Consider the following 24,341-nt stretch of genomic DNA (forward strand, 5'->3'; position numbering starts at 1 on the left):
TTTCCCCTTTTGGCTTAAATTGGTTGAAGAGGCTCCTGTTTCTTGCATACCCTAAGTGTGAAATGGCACCCTACCCCTAAGGCATAGTCCTGGGTATTCTCCTTTTCTCTCTATATAACCCTAATCAACTGGAGATTTTATGTTTTAATCATACTTACCACCTTCTTAATCTATATCTTTAAATTATCAAGTTTCTTTGTATTGCCAAAGGAATTGTAATAAAGCCAATTTAGCAAAATAGTTAAGAGTGTGAACTCTGTGGTCAGGCTGCCTAAGTAGCCTGGGATCTCAGGACATCTCCGTGCATCAGTTTCCTTGTCTGTAAAATGGGAATACTAGAAACACCTACTTTGTGGTGTGTGTGTGTGTGTTGCAGGGAGAGGGGGTAGTTTGTAAGAATTGAATGAAGTAATGCAGATAAAGGTCTTAGAACAGTGCTTGACACATTGTAAAACTGCAGTAAATGTTGTTGTTATTATTATAGTTGTTGGTATTTGTCGTAACACATTCCTACTTGGTTTTCTACAAAATCTTTAACATGTCCATCTCAGGACTTCCCAACTTCCATCTAAAGAGAGCACGACTGCCTAACTTCCTGCCTGTCTTTGGCTTCTCCATTCAATCCAACAGACCTAAAATTTGGCACAGTCCAAATTTGACTTGGGCTTCTTTGACTTCAGAACCAGTGCCTATTCCATGAGACCAGCTGTTCCCAAAGTCAACTGCATCTCAGATCTCAGATATTGAATAAGAATCTTTCAGGCTGGGACTCAAAATTCTATGTTTTTAAAAACTCCCCCAGGTAATTCTAATGGACCTGGCCATTGGATCAGAGTTTGGGGAATTACTGCAGGTTATACTACTTTATCCTCAGTAACTTCATCTGTAAAATGGGAGGAATAAATTTTTATTTCAAAGAATTGTTAACAGTGATACCTAATATGTATTGAACGTTTACTGTATGGCAGGCACTGTGCAAAAGGTTTTCCATCTATTATCTCATTTAACTCTCATGACAACCATGTGAAGTAGCTAATAGATTATCCCCATTTTCCAGATGAGGAAACAGGTACAAAGAGGTTAAGCAATCTGATAAAAAAATCATCCAGCTAGCAAGTGTGGAGCGTAAGCATATCAACTGCTGGGGTTAGTGTTAGGATTATAGTAAATAATGTATTTAAAGCATCTGGTACACTGTAGGTGCTCAGTAAATGTTCCCTTTTCCCTTCTTTTGTTTGCATGATTCTATTCATGCCCAGTGAGTTTTAGATTGAGGACAATACTTTGACCTTAGCAGTGCCCAGAAAATCGAAAATTCAGAATTCTGGAAGGTAGAAAATAAAGGGGAAGGAAGGTGCCAGGGGAAGATGGAGGTGCTTGAGATCTCCAATGAGAAACATGAAGGAAAGTACAATTACAGTCAGAAAAATGGACACAAGTGAGGAGAGACAGTTACTTGGGCCACTGAGAGTAGGAAAAAGCAAGATGATAACCATTAAAAGAGGAAAACGAAGGTATGAAAGTAGAAGCACGTCATCTCAGAGGAGCAGAGTCCTAAAAGACACCTATTCCAGACCATCTCCTACCACTTGGTCATCTGACTCTTGCTTAGACACTTTCTGTGACAAGAAACTCAACTTATCAAGGCAGAGGAGGCTCAATTGTTAGAAAATTCTTCATATTGATTCATTCTAAAGCTTCCATCCAAGAGTCCCCCTTCTACCCCTTAAGGCCCAGAAGAATAAGTCTAATTTATCTTCTATTTGACAGCTCTCCACCTACATGAAGACAGTTACCTTGTACCCCCTGAGGCTAAACCTTCTGCTTCCTTTAATCTTTCTTCATACGACATAGTTTTTAGCTTCTCCTTGTACATGTAGATAATTTCCCTTTACCAAGTCTTAATTGCAGACAGTATTTCATATGGGTACTGACCAGCACTGGGCAGCGACACCCATCTTGCTTTACATATCAGACTTCAGTGATGCTGCTTAAGACAACATTCATTTATTTTGGCAGCCACAATTCACTGTGGATTCAAATTGAGTTGTCACCTAAGACTCTTTATCTTGCTCTTACATGCATCTGCTAAGACAGATCTGCCCTCAGCTTGCCTTTGAGAAGTTGGTTTCCCAGGGTGGGACCCCACATTTATCCTTGTTAGAGTCAGCTCATTACTCCAATATGGATTTGACTTATGGAATGGTGTCTCTTCCCCTCCTGGCTTTGTGTCATCTGGAAACGTGATGCAAGTCTTCTGGGTTATCACTCAGCACACTGATAAAAGTCCTGAACTCTAGGCCTACAAGAGAACCTTCTATTATCCTGCTGGTAACTGGTGTGGTATGGAGGATGTGAAATTTTTTTAAAAAATGTAGTTTAAATCATGGCTCTGCCACTTACTGTGTGTGACGTTGGGTTAGCTAGTTAAACTCTGAGTTTCAGTTTCCTCATCTGTAAAATGGGGTCATAACAGCTTCCTCACAGGGTGGTTGTGAGGATTAAGGGAGAAAATGCAGGGAAAGCACTTACCATAGTGCCTGGCACATAGTACACACATCCTGAATGTAGATTCTCTCCACCCTTCTTTTGCGTCAGTGTAGACTGATTAATCAGCTTCTTTAGGTTATGGTTAATTAACCAGTTTTTAGTCTAATTAATTATACTAGCACCCAGCCCATATTTCTTCATCTTGTCCATGATACCTTGTCAAGTACTTCGCTAGTGGTCTCATGAAATGGGGCAGAGACAAAATGCACAGCAGTAAGATTCCATCTGCATGTAAATTTAGGAAAAATAGTAAGCTGTCAATGAAGCTGCTGACCTTGAAACCAGCATTCAGTCCACAAGCACTTGCTGGGCAAGCACCCTGTGCCTGGCAATGAGCTGGGGATGGGCAATGGTTTTACAATGATTAAAACGCAGTGTCTGTGTTCAAGGAACTTAAAAGGCTACAATTCTAGAATCACAGGGGCTAGTCTGGGTCACAGAATTAGGTCAAGTGATTTAATTCCATTTGTTCATGTGTCCAGCCAACAAACGTTCATGGAGCACTCGCAAAGTGCCGGCCCCGCCCCTACCCCTCCGCTCCACCCCTTTATGTGCGAAAGGGGAGCGGGACATGGATAACAAAATAGAAGACGCTGTCCTTGTGTTCAGGGAGTTTAACATTTAGAAGGATTAGGAGTTCTTTGTGCTAAAGGTTCCACGTTAAGTGCTTGAGATGCAAAAATAAGACAGATTCTCTGTCCTCTCAGCACCCAAGTTGCGTGTTACTATGGAATCTTCATTTTCTGTCATTATTTGTTTCTTTCTGTCTCGCTCCCCAGGTTGCTTTTTGCAGTAGAGATCGTGGCCACTTGGATGGTGTCTGCCACACATTAGGCGGTCAAAACCTGGCTATTGGAAGGAAATGCCATGGAACCGCTCTGCGCTTAAGTTTTCTCTTTGGAGAATGACAGCGCCAGTGGGACGCTTGGAGGTCAAGTTCAAGACGAGCGAAGAGAACGGGAGAACACTCCCAGTCCTCGGAGTGGAAAAGCCCGGAAATACTAAGTACTCGTTCTCTCGTTTGGATTTTGCAAAACAGGGGCGGTAGGAAGGGTCTGGCACCCTGTGTTCCCCAGATTGGTTTCCTAGATGGAGTTGGAGGGAGAGGAGTGAAGAAATGCTGCTTTTAGCCAGGCTACCCAGAGTGATGAAGGGGAAGGAGGCTGGGTGACGGCGAGGAGCCAGCCGCCAACCGGGGCCCTGGAGAAGAGGGACGGCCCGGACGACTGCGAGGAGCGCGGCGACTGCACCCGCAGCGGCCACGGCGAGCGGGAGACCTGCGAGGAGAGGAGAGGGCCGGGGCGAGGAACTCCAGGGAGAACGCGCGGATTGGTGTTCTCCTCGGGGCGTGCGCTCTTGTGCGCCAAATGATTGGTGGCGGGAAAGTAGCAGGTAAACCGGCCCCCGCCGCCTCGCCATTGGTCAGCGACCTCTCCAGCTGACACACAACTGGCCAGCGGGCCTCCGAGCCGTGCGCGGATTGGCCGGCGGCGGCGGCCGAGACCGGCTGTCTTCGGGCGCTCGGATTGGCTGGCGGGAAGAGGCAGGTATCCGGGCTCCGCGGCTCCTCCATTGGTGGGCGGGGAAGGGGGGTTGGGCACAGCGATTGGTGGGCGGGGGGCCGGGCCTGGGCCGGCGGGGAGCGGATTGGTCGGAAAGTAGGTTAGTGGTGCGACATTTAGGGAAGGCAGAAAGTAGGTCAGGGACGGAGGTGCCTGTTTACCCGCGCCGGACTCACCGCCGCCGCCGCCGCGGGATCCGAGTGCGGGCGCGGGCGCGGGCGCTCCCGGCAAGCGACGGTGAGTGTCGGGCCGGTGGCGGCCAGCGGCGCGGCCCCGGGCTCCCCGTCGGGGGCCGTTAACACCTTGGCAGTAGGGGCGACCCCGCCGCTGCCCCGGGCGCAGCCCGGCCGCGGGGGAACCCTGCCCGACGTGCCCGCTGCCGGCCTTAAAGGGCCCGTGCCCGCTCCCCGCCCCCACCCGGGCCGCGGGGAGGCTGCGCCCCTTAAAGGCGCCGCGCCCGTCCGCCCCCATCATCCTCGCGGGGGCTGGCGCTGCGGACGAGGGCGGGCGGAGGTGCTGCTGGCGCCCTTAAAGGGACCGGGAAAGTGTACGCGGGAGTACCCACCTCCCCTCCGCAGGCATCGCTACCTGTCGGGGGGAGGGGGCAGCCAGCTGCCTCTTAAAGGGACAGCTCTGCCCTTAGGGAGCAGTGATCGGGCTGAGGGCGAGTCCTAGGATGTACCCTCGGGAGCCTCAGGGACACCCGGGGACCATCTGTGGCGGCTGTCCTCCCAGGGCGCTGGGCGAACGATGCCGCGTCTGCCCTTCCTCCCATCTCCTCCACTTCCCTTTCGGGAGCCCGCGAGGCTGCATGGGGGCGGGGAGGGCGTCACCGTCGGGCTTGGGGAGTACGAACCCGTCCGCCCCTTCGGTCCTGTCCTTGGGGCTGGCGCTGCACCCGGAATCTCCGGCCCGGCATGGGGCCGACCCCAGCCTGCGATCTGTCGTCGGGCCTGAGCCGTACGAGTCCTGGGGTAGCCCCGAGGGGATCCTCCGAGGGTCTGCAAGCAGGTGTCCGACGGCGTGGGGAGGTCGCCCGGCGCCCAGGTGCGGGTCCTGGAGCCTCGGAGCCCCGCGGAGGGCGCAGCGAGGCCGGCTCAAGCTCCGAGTTTGACAGATGTCAGCAAAGAACCAGGTTCCCGCTCGCGATTGTCGGGCGTTGACAGCTCAGAGAGCTCGCGTTTGCTCGCAGGAAGAGGTGGAAGGTAGAATGAGCGCCGACCTTGGCGGGGCGCGAGGCAGCCACCCCGAGGGGTCGCGACAGCCGGCTGTGGGGCGCGCCGGTGCGACGGCGGGCGCAGGGCGGACAGGGGCGCTGCACTGGACGTTGGCGTCTGTCGCCAAGTTTGTGCTGGCCGGTGGGGGACCGGGTTGACACTCTTCAACCCACACTTCATATCCCCTTTCCCCTCCGCCTCGGCCCCTTCCCGGTCACCTAGCATTGTTTTGGCGCTTTGGGTTTCTTCTCCCTGCCTGTATCGCTATTCCTCAGCAAGGAATTATTAGCCAAGTTTTCTCACCCAGCTTGCAGAAATTAGAGTCGGTATTTATGAAGAAACATTTCTTGACAGTACCCGTATTTCCAGGATCTTCGTTTTAAAATAATCCTTAAAAGCTGCCCATTAGATGCGTCTCATTTCCCACAACGCTTGTTTGTCGTTTGTCCTTGTGACATCTGCTGCTGTTTCCCTCTTTAGTCTATTTTTATATGACAACTATTATTTTAATTCTTCTGGTCCCATTGATATTAGGATCTGTCAGTTGGGGTTGGTGGAGTTTTTAATTAATGTACCCGTTGAATCATGAGCTTAAAATAATCACTGCTGCTCCTGAGCAGTTTTGAATAATGTCTTCCCTCCCTGCTTGCAAGACTTAAGAGAAAAAAAAAATCACTGCTGCTACATTTGATTTCCATATCAATGAAATTCCAAATATTTTTTAAAACTACAAAATTTACTTTAAGTCCGTGCTTGATACTGAGTTCACTTTACTGATAAGTTAAATATGTTCAACGTATTTAAGAAGGCTTGGAAATTTCCTGGACAGGATTCAAAATTGTCTGTATTGTAAAGCTGGATCTGTAGAGGCATTTTGGTTTTGATGTAGCCAGTGAATGATAATAATAAGTTAAAACTTTAGTTAAATTTGTACCTATTCCAACCCTTGAAGTTTTAAAAGGGGGAGAAAGGAGCAGGTCTGGTAGAAGAGCACTCGTTTGGCAGTTAGGAGAGGGACGTCCTGGTTCTAGCCCAGGCTTGGGCTTTCACAGCTGTGCCACTTAGGGCAAGTTGCTGAACCTTTCTGTTTGCCTGACAGTTGAACTAGGTAGTCTCAAAAGTTCCTTCTGCTCTAAAGTTCTATGTAAGTCTCTAAATATTTAATGCATTTGAATTCAGGTCGGTATTTACCTCCTGGAATCTCCAGAACATCTGAGCTGAAGCCCTACATACATGGGAAAGTTAAGCAGATCAACAGATGGTGTTTTAAATGATCCATTTCAAATGATTTATAAAATGATGCCTACTTAATGAATTTGTCTGCTATTTGCAGAAGAGGTTTGCATGCCACAGGGCAGGAAAAGGAAGTGGCCATGTTTTCAGATTTATCCCTTCACACCAACAATCTCTATGGAATTTATATACTAAAAGATGGATAAGCACTGTAGGAAGCCTTGGCTACGTTGACAAAACTGCATGAGAATACGTAAAAACTAAATACTTAGTATCGCTCTTTGGTATAAAGGTTTCCTCGCATGTACAAATTTTCTTTTATTTGTGATTCTATCATCAACTCTCACTGTGGTAGGAGAAAGTCAGTACTAAAGAAACATTTCTGCCCCTTACAGTGTACAATTACAGGCATTCATTTTAGTTAGCACCTGCTAACTAAAGTAGGCACTTGAAGGAAAGTAAAAATCCTTTTTATACCTTGAGGTTTACTTAGGAGCTCAGAGACACAGACATGTCGTCCTTCTCCACAGTCCATTCTCTCCTCGTTGTCACTTTATCACAAGATTTACACTTACCCAAATACCAATCTTGTCTTTTCTCCTCCTACTCACGAAACGACACCTGCTCTGACTTAAGCTCCTTCAGCATCCCTTCTTTCCTGCTCGATTTATCCTCTTTCCTAATTGTCTCCTCCTCTCCTCCCAGTTCAGAGAAAACAAGTAAATCTCTCTTTTATTCCCTGTTCTTGGGCCCTCACTATGGGCAAGAGCCTGGGCTCTGGTGGCAGAAGGACCTGGGATTTGGGTTTGGGCTGTGTGGCTTTGGACAAGTGCTTGACTCTCCTGACCTCAGGCTCCTCCTCTGTGATGTAACGACAGTGCCTGCCTCGTGAAGTCCTTGTGAGGATTAAGGAAGATGATGTGTGTAAAGTGCCTGGAACACCAGAAGCCTTTCTTCAGTGCCAGCTGCCACTCCCTCCAACCTCTGCCAGGGTCATGTCACCAGAATATCCTTTGTGCTATATGTCCTCAGCCCACCCACCAACCTCAGAAAAACCTTTGTCTTGATTTGGGGGAGGAAGGACGGAAGAGGAAGAAACAGCCCTGTTGTGAGCCTGCTGTGTGCTGGGCAGTTTACATCTGTCTACACTTGGTACCCCTGAGTCTCTGTTTTTCTTTCCCAGCCTTCCTGCCAGCCTCTCCCAAAGCTATGAGCATTCACTTTCTCCGCTCTCTTCCCCTGCCCCATCCTGCCCTCTGGCTTCTCTCCCTACCACTCTTCTTCATATTTCTTCTCAAAGTTTTCTCCAAAAACTTTGTCTTGAATTCGCGTGCCCTGGTCTTAGTCCTAAATGGCTGTTCTTGGCCCGTTTGCAGCTTTACCTCACCTGTCTTGTCCCCCTTCTTGAAATCCCCTCCTCCCTCAGCATTTGGGTCATGCTGCACTCTTTGTTCTCTTCCTGCACCCACTGAAGGTAGCTGTCTGACCTAGCCTCCACTCTTCACAATATCCCTCTTGGCCATGGGTCCCATCTCTAGTCCTGACCTCTCCTACTTTAGCCTCTCCTACTTTAGCTGCTCGCAGGTCCATTGTAGACATTAATGTCAGCCTGTAGCTAGCATTTGTGGTCTTAGAGTGACAGATTTGCACACTGCTTACAAGCACTATCCAACTGAATCCTCATGACACCTTGGAGGCTATATCCCTTCATCCCCCCACCTGTCCCAAGAGGCAGTTTGGTTGGGTTGTTCAGAGCACAGGCTCTGGAGGCAGGCTTCACATCCTAAACTGTTCCTCACTTTATGACTTGTGGTCAAGCTGCTTTTGCTCTTTATGCCTTGTTGTACTCATCTGTAAAACTGCAATCACAGTAGTCCCTACCTCAAAGAGTTGTGGTGTGGATTAACTGAGTTAAAATGTTGAGAAAATGTGTCAGGCTGTTCATGGCACATAGAAAACACTCAATGAATGTTGGCTGTCAGTGTTGCTGCCCCTTGTTGCCTTGCCCAGGCTCCTTGGCCTGGTGTGTAGGTTCTCCATATCCAGCCCACCTGTCTGCCAGACCTTGCTGTGTGCCTGGGACTGCCCAGTCAAGCTGAAGGGCTGTCCACTCCCTGGACCAGCCCTGTCCCAGCCTCCCCACCCTCCTCCCCCTCCCGTCCCCTCCCTCCCCCTCCCCCATCTATCGATTTTTACACATCCAAGTCCTCCTCTGCTTTTAAGATCCAGCTTGGGTGCTTGATCCTTCAAGAACTATTTCATCATTTTGTTTTACTTTCTCCCTACAACTGGCAGCGGTGTTTCCCAGCCTTAGATCTAGCTCTAATTCTCTTAGGTTCTGCTGCATTCTAGGTTGTATTAGGCTGTCTCTGAGAATATCTCACTTGCTCACTCAGGCTGAGGGCTTTGGGAGGAGTTCATTTTGTTTTTCCGAAAATGACAGGCACAGGGAGCCTTCAAGACATGCTGCCCAATGCACATCCCAGTTAAAGAGCTTGAGGAGGAGGAGGAGATGGGATAGGATGGGCACCCAGAGACTGAGCAGGTGGAGGGAAGAGGGATGCACACTGTAGGGAGGTGGGGGCGTGAGAAGAGGGATGCACCAGGGGCATGAGTGGATGTGGCCATGAGTAATTAGGTCTGCATGGAAGGAGGGTTTGTGTTGGGGACTTTACTTCTGGGGGAGATAACATTGGATAAGCTTTAGTCATCTTTGCTTCAGGGGAACGTTGAGTGCTGGCATATAATGGAAAATGATTTTTACTTTAGAACATGCTGTCCTTTAGAGTCGTATAAACTCATGTTTATCCAGCCTGATTGAAGAAGGGGATGGATGGTCCGCCTAATTTAATATTCTGGTTAGTACTCTACCCACTGGGTTTTGTACATATACCGAGTAAAACATTTACATGTGTTTATTCCTTCAACTACTGTTTGAAATGCATGACCTGGGCAAATTAGTTCACTTCTTTGAGTCTGATTTACCTCATCTGCAAAATAGGAATAGTAACAATTATGATAATAGCAGCTAACATTTATCGAATACTTTCCAAGTGCCAGCAAATATGTTAGTCACCTTATGCTTATTAACTTTTTTAAGTCCTCATAATAACTCTATGAAGTAGGTGCTATTATTGTCCTTAGTTTACAAATGAGGTGGTTTTGTAAACCATACCAGGTTACTCAGCTGGTGTGGGGTGGAGTGGGACTGTGCCTGGTGGACTCCAGAGTCTGCTCTGTAACCACTGCAGTAGATGCCTCTTGGGATCCTGTATGTCCTGTATGTGTTAGATCCTATAGGTCCTGTGCCCAGCTCTATGCCACGAGCCTAGTAGGTCCATAGTGATTGGGAACCAGTCCTATTGTTGACAAACGTGGTGTGCGCCTCCTTTATAGCACGGCTGAAGCACTCTGCAGTGAGACATTATCCTAGTAGCATCAGCAAGGGCTTGTGAGCATTCTTCCCCCAGCCTGTTGTGCATGTCTGCCTCTCTTGCTTCCGCCTGCCTTCCTGTGGCATTGCTCTGACACGGGCCCCGCGTGGCTCACCCAGCTCTTCTCCAGGCAGCTCCTTGTGTGAGATGAACCTCCGAACATACCTCACTACCCACTGCTCCCCATCGGAGCCATTTGCAGAGCTCCTTGCTGGGGAGACCTTTTCAGAAGTCTCTCACCTTCATCCTCTTCTCCCCAATTCCTTATCCTAACGAACGATATCCACAGCCTTGGTGTATCCGCAGCCTCAGTGTGTGTGTGTGTGTATATATATATATATATATATATTTTTTTTAATGTCAGTTGTTCCTTGAATACATTTAGATAGTAAGGGAAACATTGTTTTATGTCAAGAACCTGTTACATAAAAATGTGTTATGTAATGTTCAAATATATACTGCACAGTGAAATTAGATACCATTTTTTTCCCCACAAAGACTAAAAAGATAATAAACACAGGCTATGTGGAATATAATTAATGTCACATTTGGGAGGCACAGAAGGACGTGCCCTGCCCTCAGAGCTATTGGCTTGAACTCTGCTCTCCTCCTCGAGTGCTCCACGAGTGCTCCACGAGTGCTCCACGAGCAGGATGTATGGAAAGTTGACCTGAATCTGCCATGGAATGCTCCTGTGAAATGATCTAGAAATTGTCTTTTTGGGGAGGAAAATGCCTTGACATCTTGCTCACTTCTCTCTCCCATGTCTAAGCAGATGCAAGAAGCTCTTTTTGCCCCTCATACTTAGACCACCAAGGTCATCTTCTGATGCGTTATCTGCTCTGCTCTCTACTGTCAATTCTTTCCACACAATGTGGCCAGCTTTGCCTTCTAGGAACAGCCCTGTTGTCAGTGGCATGTGGTTGACACCCCTGTGGTGAGTGTTCCAGGCTCTCCAGAGTCTGCCTTGCTCCCCTTTGCCAGCCCTGCTCCCCTCCCCTCCCCCCCAGTCTCCATTCCCAGACCCAGCCCCTTGCTGAGGTTTAGTCTGCTCCCCTCTCTCCTACCCTCCCTAGGCCACCCCGTGTCATACTCTCTCCTGGTGGAGGTCTCTGCTCAGGTTTTTCCCTTGACCTGAAAGGGCTGTCTTCCTTGCCTCTGCTGCCTTGATTCTCAGATCTTTGTGAAGCCTCCCCCAATGACATTTGCCACCTTTACCCACTTGCTCACTTTCTCTTTCACTTTTTTTTTTTTTTTTTTTTTGCGCCTGGCCTGTACAGAATGCAAATCCTTTCTTTTACTTTTGATTTCCAGCCATTCATTCAGAAGCAATGATATTTCATAATTAGAAAATTACCATATCATACTTAATCAGAATGTCCAATTCTCTCATTTTTTGTTTCATGATGAATTATCTTGTCCTCACTTTCCACTCTCTAATGCTACTCATTTATTCATTCAGTAAAATTTATTGCATGCCCACCATGAGGATACAGTGTGAGGAAAACAGAGATCCATTAGGAGGAAATAGATAAACAAACATGTTAATTCCTGGTAGTGACAGGAAAGAAATCACATAAAGTAAAGCAATAGTGATGATGAGTGGTGCTTTAGCTGAGTCATCAGGGGAGACCTCTCAGGAGGTAACATTTGGGCTCAGATTCAGGAAGATCTGGGGGAAAGTATCCCAGCAAGAGGGAGCAGCAAGTGCAAAGGCCCTGAGGTTGGAAATAGCTTGATGATTTTAAGGAAAGTAAAGGGCCGTGTAACTGGATTATGAGTTCTTCATGCACAGATGTTTTCTCCTTTTTTTATCCTCCCCATAACCCTTAGAAAAGCCCTGTAAATACTTGCATACAGAATTAGAGCATTTGCTCTTGGTTATGTATTGTATAAATAGCAGTTTACTATGCCCTGCTCAGAAAGCTTTCAATGAAACATTGTGTTGCATATAAACAAATTAAGGGTTTGAAAAGTTTTTGCATAAATGCATTCCTAGCGTGTGTCACCAACTATTACTGTTTTGATTATGTTTAGTGCAGAGCTTTAGACCTTAGAATTCTGTTTTACATATACAGCCATCTTAAAAACAGGTTTTGTTCCGAAAGTTTATTTGTAAGGCAGTTAATGGAAATTTGGGATAAATTTTTCTATAGGGGGAAAAAAAAAAAAGAAGAGCTAAATAGTGGTTTAGTTCCCAGGTGAGCCCACAAAAGCCATTTAATGATGACTGTAGCTGAAACCATACTGTTTAGTGCTGAAGCATTAAGAGCATTTATTAAGCTATCTGCTGCTAGAAGTATATAGAATTATAGGTCATTTACTGTTAACATTAATGGGACCCATTGACCTTAGTCACTTCTACTATTTTTCCAGTCCGTCAAAAAGTTTTATAAAAAGAATTTTTACCTTTGTGCCTTAAGATTTGGTTTCATGTGTTATAAATGAGGCAGTAGTGCAGAGAGTTGGGAAAACCCTGGACTGGGAGCTGGGAGAGGCCTGGGCTCTGGTTTTGGCCCAGCCACTCACCTGCTGAGTAACTTTGAGTAAGAAGCCTTTATTGTATTTTGATTTCTCAGGTCCTTCTTGGCTATAAAATACTATGTTTTCTCACCATAACAGAAAAACATACATATATTTCATTGTTCAAACCTGCCCTCAAATGGCTACCTCCAATTTCTTCTTGAAGAAGTATATGGCACGCAAATAATGATGAACTCAAGAAGTTCCCAAGTACGTGCTCAACAGTTATGCTTTCAGAATTAACCTTGATTTTGATCTGCTGTCTTTCTTGATGAGCTGAAAGAAATTTTGTCCTAGAACTTTTGGTCTAGATAAGAGTCCTGTGTTCTTGGCCAACTTATCTCCCTTATAATTATGTAAATCATTTTTGCTTGTTAACTCTTAAAGATGAAAATGGTGACTACGGTTTTTTTGCTTATGAAATATACGTATAAGTGCCCTCAGGGAATGGAATGAGTTTGCAGGAGAGAGCAGAGCTGAAAGAGTGTGGATCAAAAACAACTTTAAATGTTAAACGCAAAGCTATTTTCAGTATCCTGCTGGAAGAAAAAAATTTTTTTTTCAAGGTTTTAGACGATAGAGAAGACATTTCTGCTCCAAAGAAGAAAGGAGTCTAAGGTTTTGTGGTGATGAAAACTACCTGATCCTTTAACCAACTACCTCCCCTCCTTTCCCACCTCTGAGTGTTGTTTTGACATTATGAACCACATTTGCCATTTGAGAGATTTGATATTTAAATGATGCTAATGGCAGAGCTCAACTGTCAGCGTTTAGATGACTTGGGTGCAGTGCGCTGTGCCGTGAACTGCCCCGGTGGGTTCTAGAGGGAGGCATCCCTCCCTGGCAGTGACAGAGCACTTTTAGCACTGCTGCTGTTCAGTCAGTTGTGAACGGTATGTTCCATTTTTTTTTTTTCTTCTTACTTGAAGCCAAAGCAAGGAGTTGGTGCAAGAAGTTGCTGCTTTGTGGACTTCACTTTGGAGCTAGGGGGTGGCATTTTATCTAGCCTTCCTCCTTAGATGCTGGAATATGAGCAGGAATGTTGTCTACTTTGTTCTCTAATGTATCCCCAGCAATTAAGACAGTGTCTGTACAGAATAGTCACTCAATAAATACTTGTTTATTCATTCAGTGAATAAATTCAGCTTTGAGAAAACCTCAAGTTTCTTTCACTCTCTAACAGTATAGGCTTATGAGCTTGGTCTTGCAATGTACTTTGGAGTTAAGGTTACCATTTCCTTTTGACATCTGTGTTTTTCTTATTCTTCAGATTGGCCAGATATCAGTATCTTTTACTAATGAGGAGGAATTAACTGGCCATGGTTGTTCCTGCCTTGCTGGTGTTCATCTTTATGTTATCTTTAATTGGCTTCAAAGTACAGCAAATCAATAGCTGAGCTACATAAACTAAAAGGAAGCTTATTGCGTATTTGTTTGGACATAATACTATACATTTATCTGTTCAGTTAATGAATATCTGAGGGGCAGTATGCCAGGCACCATGCTAGACCAAGAGGAAGAGCTGAAATTGTTGTTGTGAGTAAGGAGCCTGCAGTTTCATCTACTCGTAGAAGACAATCCAAGGCCACATTTAATGCCAGTGAAGTGGTCTAGACTATAAGTGGTACAGGAATTCAGAGACTAGAGAAATCTTTGTGAGTGTCATAGAAGGGAGAAATGGTAAAGTCTAACCTAGACCTTTCAGGATGGGTAGGATTTATATTCACAGACAGGGGTAGGACAGGTACTTCTAGGGGGTGGCTGGGTGGGAACATAGCACAGTTAAAAGCATAGAGGTAGGAATGACCATTTTGCATTCAGGGACGCGGACTTGTCTGGAATGGAATGTTCTCAAATAATGGTGGGAATTTAAGTTTAGAAGGTCATTTAAGGCCCAAACCTGAAGCTGTTTTAGAGATCGAATAACCTGCCTCAGGTCACCTATCTAGTAAGTGGTAGATCCAGGCTTAAAAACACGGGCATGGAGGCTCTTGACTACTGAACTCTGCTATCTCCCAGCAGCCTCCAGATGCAGGATTTGGGCTTGATTGGGGGTGTTAGAGTCATGAGCCAGAAGTGGGCAGGGCTCTATTTAGCCCACTCCTTCATTTTCTAGATGAGGAAACTCAGCAAGGTTAGTGGCAAGTCAAAGATTAACTAGTGAGGTAGAGACTGGCAGGCAGTAGAGAACCACTGGAGTTATTTTATGATGGTTATTATTATTATTTTAGAGACATGAAATAATTCTCCCTAATGCATTGATCCAGTGTTAATGTTCTAGCTGGATTGAAGCAAAGAGGGACTAAATGCAGCAGAGACCTGATAGGAGGCCACTAGATGAATCCAGGCCCAGGAGGAGAGAAAGCCAGAACTGGCAATTAATTGTCAGTTATGTTAATCATCATGGCTGTTATCAATCACCCTTTAGACTTCTGGAGTGTGGTGAACATCTGCCTGTGTGAGTGGCTTTTAAGTGTGTGAATCTGCAGTGTACTATGACCGAGATACCTTAGTTAATGAATTCTTCAGAAGCAAAGTACCACTATGAAAGTCTGATGTATGAAAACAAATACATTTTCCAGAAAGACCACCAGATTAGAAGTCAGATAACCTGCATTCTAGGATGCTTCTGCTACTTAGACCATATAGCTTAAGCCAAATCACTGAATGTCTCAAACTGAGCCTGATTCCTTATCTGTGGAACAGGTATAACAATTCTTTTACAGTCTCTTACCGTGTGGGTCTGATACTTGAGTGAGAAAGAATAAGGGTTTTGGAGCTGCAAAGTTGCTCCCTGGCTGCAGGTAGAAGCTGTGCAGTTTTAATAGTGAAGGTGTACTAGTCTTTACAGGGATAGGCGGGGAAGGCCAAAAGGAAGTTCCCCTACCTCCAGGGCATTTTTAGGGATGTGGCGCTGTCCACCAGATGAGTGCTGATGAGCACCACTTTGCTGGGTAGGGCCATGGTTTAAAGATGGTTATGCATTTCACCTCCAGAGACGGGGAGCTGCAAGCCTGGGCATGGATAGAAACATTCGGCACAGACATCCATGTAAATCTGTTCTTCTCTGTGGATACCTCTCAGGATAGTGATGGACAGCTGTGAACCAGAAAAACAAGTGTCAGAATCTAGCCAGCTGGCCAGTCGAACATTCTTGGATGCTTCCCTTATCCTGGGGCATTAGGCAGAATTCCAGAAGAATCTTGATTAGCCTGGGGTATTAATGGGTGAGCCAGCATGCTGTCCAGGTAATACCTGGTTACAAAACCTGTAGCAAAGCTTGACTGGAGCTCTGCCAAATTTTAACTTTTTGTCAGCATTGCATGTATATTTATCATCATCATCATCATCATTATTATTGATAGTGGTGCCTGACCTTTGACTGTTTACCATATGCCAAGAACTGTGTGAGTGCTTACCTGCCTTTTCCCATTTACTCTTCACAGTATCTCTATGAGGTGGGTGGTCCCACTTTCTAGTGAGGGAGACTGAGACTCAGAGGTGCCTCACATGATGCACTCTGAGTGTAAAAGCTGAGATCCAAACCCAAGACAATCTCACTCCAGAGGCTACACTCTTAACTGCTTCCTTCTTCCTCCCTTTTTCTGGCACCCCAAAACGCTTCCTGTTTCTGGTTTTAGGTTTCTGACAGCACAGTGGTCTTTGGAGCACATTTTTAGTTGATAGACGTGTTTCCACATGGTGACCTCAGCTCACTGCAGCTCTCTTTTCTTCACAGCCCATGACTGACTTCGTGCCGGCTACTCTGTAGCTGATGAGCAAATGGATGCCAGTGATGAATGCAGCAGAAAGACTAACTCTTGCCAGCTGGTGCATGTGGGGGAATTTTAAAGACAGCCAAAGAGATTGCTCTAGGTCAGTTTTTCAGGGAGTTGCTTGGTAGCTTGTAGTCTGCCCAAAGTTTTCATGATGATGCTTGTCAAAATCTCCCCACAAAAGCTTTTCCAAATACCATGATCCTGATAACAATACCATTTAACATTCCTATGCTATTTACAAGGTAGTTTTTATGTACAATGTCTTGTTTAGTCTGGACCACAACCCTATGAGACATGTGTTATGAAATCTCCTTTTGTGGACTGGGAAATAGCCTAGAGATTTTAAGCCACTGTCCAGGGTTCTACAGCTGGTCAGAGGCAGATCCAAGACTTAAATATTACTTTTATGACTTTGACTTCCACTCTCTACTCAACTTTCCTCTCTGCTTACTCTATTGAAGATGTTATTAAATGTTCTGATTTACTGTATTTAGAAGTCAGGAGGAATTATTAAATTAACTACTTTATGCTATACACTGTCACTGAATCAGAGTAAATAAAAGATCACATGATTGGTTGCTGTGTTGAGTTTAATTGATTTACATGTACCTTGTATGGTACAGAATACACAGGTATCTTTTGTGGTATATTATTGGACCACCAGCCCTTCTAGCTTTAAAAGCCCCAAGGCTTTAATAGATAATAAAACATGAAGTTTATATAATTTCGTTAAAAAGTTGACCATTGAGTTCTTGGTCAGGAACACAAGCTCCTATTATAACACTGTTTCCATGGAGACATTAGCTTTGGCTTACACCATTTCAGCTTTAGGTGCCTTTTCTAGGAATGGAGTAAACTGCTGAGAGAGAGAGAACTGTTCATGGTTGTCACTTAGAGCTCTCTCCCTACTGTTTCTGTAGGAAGCTGATTTGCTTTTCTGGGTCCTCTTAGTTTTTCCTGTGACCTGAACATAAATCATCTTTGAGATCCTGGTGACTTCATTTTTTAAGTTTTCCATGAAATAAAACTGAATGGAACACTTTCTTACATAGTTTTGAATATCCCCTTTAAGTTTTTTAGTTGATGGCAAGGGACTTTGCTAGAAGAATGTAGAACTGCTCATTTAAGCTTCTTGTATTAGATGGGGTACAGAACAAGTTCCTCTATTAAAGAAATCTGGAGACACCAAGGCTGAAATCAGGCAGAAGCTGGTTTCTCTCTCATGTACCAGTCCAGAGTAGATAGAGGTCCAGGCGTGGTATCTTCAACATGTATCTTCCACTTGGTGGTGGCAGGTAAAAAACTTCAGTTTACCATCTCCCAGGAGGAAGTATCACAGGGGCACACATCCAGTCATTTTAAGGGGAAGATCTGGAAGCGGCATAATCTTTTTACCAGTGGCCACAACTAAGTTCTTTGGCAATCTGTAGCTGCAAAGGAGGCTGGGGAGCATCTTTAGTTGGGAGGCCATGAATCCAGGAAAATCTCTGTTTAAAGATGGAGAAGAGAATGAACATTGGGAGAAGCTAGCAGTTTGCTACATGGTGGTGGAATGGGATGGAGTAAGTAGAGTTTGAAGCTGGTGCTAGTGGAGCTGGGAAGATGCCTGAGCCTAGGGTCAGAATCCAGAGGTCAGGGCAACTCACTGCTCAGAAGCTAAGCAGCCCGGTGTGCACTCAGGTTGTTAGTAAGAGGAAATTCACCAGTGTGAGTGGTACATTAGAAAGAGCACTGGACGAGGAGTTAGAAGACCTAGGTCTGAGTCCAGCCCTGTTACTTCACAACCTCGGGCAAAGTACTACAATGAATGTTTGCTTTATTGTCTAGAAAATGGGAATAATAGTGATGGCCTTTCCTGTCTCCCAGGCTTAGTGTGAGGCTAATGGGTAGGGAGGCACTCTGCAAACTGCAGCTCCATGGAAATGGATACAGTGTCCATCTGTATTGTCACCTTTGTATTCCTAGCACCCAGCCCAGTGCCTGGCATGGATGTATTTATTGAATGAAGTGTGAAATACTGCAAGAGGTGGAAAAAAATGCATTGTACTAAGGAAATCTTGATTTTGGACTGTCTTCTCTACCAGGCAGAAAGGATCTGTTCTCTGCTGACTGAAGCCTTGGACATGCATGTCAAACCAGGTACCCAGAGAGGACATGGACAGACCTCAGAGCATCTCCTGCCTGGGGGCACATGACACACACAACATCCTTAGCAAGGCCATTTTCTTAGTCCTCTGAGTACATAACAGAATACAACAAAACTGAGGATACAGTCCGTGAATGTGAACAAATCATCTGTAAATGATTTGTTCCACCTGCAGAGGGGAAGATGAAACCTTCCTAAGGCCACCAAAACTTGATTTCTTGCTTCAAAATAGTACGATGAAGTTACAAAATTTGCTGTTAATTTGAAAAAAATGTGTGGCTTGTTAAAAACAATACATACGTACTGACAGTGTGATATAGATAGGAGGATACAAAAATGAGCTTCATGCTTCTAACTCATGGGCCATTTCTATCCTAACAGTAGTGATTTTTTTTTTCTTTTGGTGGAGAAATGGGGACACAGTGGAGTAATCAGTTTTGTTGTGTGTTTTTTTTAACTTCATGAAGGGTTCCTATTACTCATTCTGTTATTTAATTTGATTATTCACAAAAGGTGAACTTCTTTCTTGGGACTCTATGAAGTATTTTGAGATAGGCTTTACTAGAAAAAAGCAGGATTTGAAATTATATTCACAGTGTGCTCTCAACTCTTTTAAACTCTCATGCACAGAAGGAGGGAAATACACCAAAATATTAACAGTGGTTCTCACCTCATGAAATTAGAGGTGATTTTTATTTTCATCTCCTTCTCTGTGGTTTCCTATTTTTCAACAATGAGTATGTATTACTTTTCTAATCATAAAAAGCCAGTTAGAAATTAGTCCCATAAATTAATACTCTCAAGCCAAATCAACAATTTTTATTTTTGGTAACCTGGTCTGAGCTATAAACTCTCATGTCATCTTAGAATTATCCAGATTTTTTCTGACAAGGCATTAAGGAACTTGTTATAGGATGCTTTCCTTCTGGAAATCATCTACAAAGCTAAGGGCTTGTAGTGTGTTAGGAGAGATGTCCTGAGTAACTCTCCTCCTGGAATTTGACCTGCATTTACTACAGTTACTTAAGGAAATGAATTTTGCAGGCTCCATATTCACTGTATGTCTGTTTGTTCCTTTATCCTGTACTCATATGTAGCTCGGGTGCCCTTGCCTCTGTTACCCTGAGGATTGGGTGACCCAGTCCTTGATTCTCCCCGGCCCCTTCCATTTCTAGTGTTCTCTGTTCACATTCGTGACTTTGAGGATTTGGCCATAGCTCCTTCCCACCCACATTGTTATAGAACAAAGAGAGTGCATTGCTGTCCTTTTCCCTGTGTAGCTAGCCCTTCTTTGTCATTGCTTAGCTGAGCAGTGCTCCTGGGACAGGGTGAAGAGGAGGTGTTGAGACTGAAGGGAAGGGGTGGGCACTGAGCTGGCTGCAGACCCACAGGGAAGACTCTGGGCCCCCACCTGGCAGGGCAGGCTCTGGTGTGGCTCTCGAAGATGACAGTTTGGTGTTTGAAGCCACGTGTTCAGCTGTTGGGATCCTGCCGTGTGGCAGCCACTGTTCTAGATGCTGGCTGGGGGTACAATGATGAGCAAGGCATGGTGGCCTTGGCTGTCATGGACCTTTCATTCTAGTAGGAGAGAGAGGCAGTTCACAGGGAAACCAAAGAAGAAGACAATTGCAGGTTGTGATAACGGCCCCAGAGGAAGTTGCAAGTACCCATTTGTAGTGGAGTGGGAGGGCCAGGGTAGGGCTGGGAACCCAGGTCTCTGATACCAGGGCCTGGCTTCTTCTGTGTCCCCCAGGCATTCTGGTGGAGAGGGCTGAACTACTTCTCCCATTCAATCAGCCTGGGTCGGCTGGGCCTTCAAGGGGAAAGCGAAAGCTGAGGACATGAGCTGGGGTGGGCTGTCTTGCACACTCCAGTTGCCCACCTTTGGACTGCCCCAGGGGAATAGCCATCTTTTCTGATGAGTGATGAGCCAATTTGCACATAGGAGTTTAGATTTGTGCATGCTGTGGCTTTGTCTGAGGATGAGATTGTATTTTCTGTTGTATTATTTTCAACTTTTAATGAGGCCCAGCATCTCAGTGTCACTCCAGCTAGGATATTGGGCTAGTACCTGCAGGAAACTGTTTTTAATTAGCTTCTCCTTGCCTCTCTCACCCAGCCACTCCCAGTCCCTTTCCTGGGGGCTCAGAGTCTGGCCTTTGCATGGATTGAGAATATTTTGCCTTGCTGTTGCCCTTTTTGAAAATCTCCATCACCAACACTCACAGGGCCTTTCTGCATCACTGCCTGTGTGGCTTTGGACTACCTCGAAAAGCTTGGTGTCAGGTAGATGTGATTTCCCTGAGCAATCCTGTTGAGTCTTCTGTACTTCCCCATGAGATCTGTAGGCTTGGCCATTTGTCCTGCTCTGTGTCCCCTCTTTCTAGAAGCCCTCAGGACCCTTAACTCCATGGAGACCCAGCACCCTTCCTCCTGCAAACATCAGTGATGGTGCTTTTTAAACTCTTTTCCTCCCACTTCCTTGTCAAGGAACAAAGCCCTTGAAGCTGTCTCATGCAGTATGGAAAAGTCTCAAGTTATCTGCCTCCTTAAGGGTCTGGGGAATCACTTGGCTTTCAGAGCTTCCCTTTGTCCTCTCCCACCCACGGACTGTGACTTTTAACCAGAAGATAAGTCATTCACACAGTGATTGTTTAGTACTCTTACCAGGGCCCACTAGGAAGATTCTTTGTTACTAAATTCAGTTTTCTTGGGAGGAGGGAGCGTGTTAATATTCTCACTCCTTTGCTTGTTGTTACCTTCCTTTGAGAATGTTATCTACATATATTTCCCCTAACCTATAACCAAGGGCTTTGAAATGAGCATGGCCCTCAGAGGGCCTGAATTTAAACTCTAGGGGTGGTAGTAGTCCTTTGGGAAATGTATACTTTTTGTTCCAAATATTCACTGGCTCAAATTTGTAGAGTTTTGTTTCTGTCTTAGTTTCATAGTTTTCCCGTTTCCAAGATAACTTTAGCGGTTATTGTATTCAGTGTGCAGAGAAGAATATGGTCACTGGATCTGCCCCTTAGATTCACACTGAGACTCGGTGAGGAGGCCTTTCATTTCCTGCCTTGTGCTGTGGCTCTGTCAGCCTTCAGCAGCTCTTACAGCACCCTCTGCACTGTGAGCATGTCGTCAGGGGCTCTCGGCCTCAGGGTGTCAAGGCTCCCATTTGGAGTGTGTCTGTTAGCTTGTTACAGACTTGAAAGCCGGTCATATCTGCAGACCTCCTTTTACTTGGCCACAATACAGCGAAGTATGTCCAGTTTGCCCTGGAGTAAGCAATTTTATTTTTTTTAAAGTTTAATCCACAGTGGCCCCATAGTTCGTTTGGCTCCTCCCTCTGCTTGTGCATTTTGACTGGTTAACATGGTGGCCTGGCCTTGGTCTGACTGAGCCACACCTGGCTGGCAGGCCCCTGCCCCTCGGCATGGAGTCACCTCCTCGTGCTAAGGAGGAAAGGATGAAGCAGTACCTGCCCCTGTTTTGGATGAGGCTGAGGGATGAGGGAGTCATCCGTTCACTCATCATCAGCTGAGGATCTGCTGTGGACCTGGCATGAGGGCAAGCCACTGGAGTGTTGAGAGCATGAAAATAATTCTGATTTATGTTTTTTAAGGGTTCTTCTGGCTGCCTGTGCATTGAAGGGGGAAGGACAAGCTTGGTGCAGGAAGATGGGTTAGAAGGCATTTGTTCTGGTCCAGGGAAAAGGCCGGCTTGGTTGCTACTGGTGAGTGTTGGTGTGAGAGTGGGCAGGGCACTGAGGGGACTTCAACAGCTGCCCTTGCCATTTGTCCCCAGGCCGTAGCCTCCCTGAACCATGAACTCACCCTTCCCCTATTGTGCCAGGCCCTGCCAAGCTCCTGCTCTGTGGCTGATGCTGTTCATTCTACCTGGAATGCTCTCTTCCCCCAGCTTCTCAATCCTGGCAACTCTGCCACTGTCTAGTCAAGTGACCTTGGGCATGTTACCAGCTGTCTGTTGAGCCTCAATGAAAGAATGGTCATTGAACCTACCTCATGGGACTTTGAAGATAATATGATAGATATATAGTTGAGCGTGATCATTGCAGTTGTCTCCAAAGCAGTCTCCTGCTTCCAACCTTGTCCTGCTTCTGTGTACTCTCCTCACAGTGATCCTGTGATGAGGGGGTCAGATCAAGTCAAGCCTCTGCTCAGAAACCTCTCGGCAGTAGATTCCTTCTCACTCAGAGGAAAAACTAAATCTTAGCATGGCTTGTAAAGCTTCCAGTTACTTATCTGACCTCATCTCCCACCCCAGGGCTACTGTGCATGGTTGATCAGGCTGGGTTCTGTGCAGCTCATTGTGGTGCTTGTGAGTGATTCTCTCCTGACTTATGCAGTGCACAACTTGTGCGTCTGCACATGCTGGTCTTGCCTGCCCCTCGCTCACTCCTTTCCAGCTGCACCAGAATTCTTGCTGTGGTTCAAACCTGCCAGATATGCTTCCTGTTCTAGCTCTTCCCATTGGCTGCCCTCTGCCTGGAACATTCTTCCTCCAGATGTCTCTATGGCTTATTCACTTACCTTCTTCATGTCTTTTCTCAAATGGCACCCTATTTAAAATTGTGCCACCTAGTCAGATACTCACTTTGTCCCTTTTCTGCTTTATTTACCCTCTTATCACTTATCACCATATAACATATTATACATTTTACTCATTTACTTGGTTTATTGTCTGTCTTTTCTCAGTAGAACATTAGTTCTATGAGGGTGGGCACTAGTGTTTCTTTTGTTCACGGCTTACAGTAGTGCTTACAGCAGTGCCTGGCAGTAGGGGCTCAGTAATGAGTGAGTGAATGAGTTTGTATTAATGCAGGTGGAGTGTTGGGTACAGTGCTTGGCACACAGTAAGCACCCAATAAAAGTTGGCTGCCATTATTTTTATTGTTGTTGTTATTTATCCTTCAGGGACCAGATCAAATGTGACTTTTCTGATCCCTTCCCCAACCCCTTCTCAGGCTGAGTTAAATCCCCACCACCTCTGCTCTTTTTGCCTCTTATCTGTGTGCCTTCTCTCTCTGCTTGGCATTTGTCATGCTGCATTAGAAGGACTTATCTTACACTGAAATCCTGTGAAGCAGACTGGCCTGTTCAGATTTGTGTCTTAAGTGCCCTGTACCCACCAGCTGGCACATAGTAGGAGCTTAGGAAGTGCTTGACTGCTGGCCGCTGTGGCAGGTGAAAAGAGCTTCCTGATTCATCAGGATCCTTACCAGGGGTCCTGACTCCAGCATCACCACCTAATGTTTGTACCTTCCTCCCAAGGAGTGTCAAGGGAGAGTTTGACAACCACTTAATTTGGTCTTTTTAGAGCAAATTTTGGGGACAGGAGTCCCCTGGATGACAGCATCTGGGTCACCTGATTGTTCCACATTTAAGAGTCTGGCCCTTTGGTTACTCAGGCTCTGAGGGTTTGGGTCATTCAGGGGAGACATGGGTCATTCATGTGAGGAAGACCAATGTGTTTGGAGGGGCCGGGGAGAAAAGGCTTGAGGTGCTCCTGTTAAGGGATTTGGGGGGGGAGGTGGAGAAGAGCATGGCTTCTCGGGGTGGCATAAGTAAATAAGGGACAGGAGAGCAGCCCCCTGCTCAATCTTGGGGGGCAGTGAGTGCCTTGGGAGACATGGTTAGGTAGGAGGTTTGGGCCATGTGAGGGAGCACCTTAAATGCCAGGGCAATGACTTTGGCCTCTTGCATTTGGCAGGAGGGGTCCACATTGGGGATTTTGATGGCTGGGGGTAGGAATCAAAGGGGACAGCGGATGTCCAGAGGTGCTCTGGAGTCATTTTCTTTTCCAGAAGTGGAGTTGTCTTGTGAGACCTGCATGTAGCATGCAGGGGCCATGCTTTCGGAGACCAGAATTGGCACCCT

General features: G+C 45.9%; 1 protein-coding gene across 4 annotated transcripts in view; it reads left to right on the forward strand.

Moving 5' to 3' along the window:
* Nucleotides 1-4,245: 4,245 nt before the first annotated feature.
* BMAL1 (basic helix-loop-helix ARNT like 1) overlaps nt 4,246-24,341 on the forward strand; it is a 101,124-nt gene continuing 81,028 nt past the window's right edge. For 2 of the 4 annotated variants that reach the window (XM_063095566.1, XM_063095570.1), the window contains exon 1: nt 4,246-4,349. The gene's annotated coding sequence lies outside the window, so the exon portion shown is untranslated. Of the gene's footprint in view, nt 4,350-16,258; nt 16,396-22,066; nt 22,178-24,341 lie in introns of all 4 variants that reach the window. The other 2 variants (XM_063095567.1, XM_063095568.1) reach the window with 2 other exon arrangements.

This window comes from Cynocephalus volans, chromosome 4 (assembly GCF_027409185.1).
Source record: "Cynocephalus volans isolate mCynVol1 chromosome 4, mCynVol1.pri, whole genome shotgun sequence".
Lineage (NCBI taxonomy): Eukaryota > Metazoa > Chordata > Mammalia > Dermoptera > Cynocephalidae > Cynocephalus > Cynocephalus volans.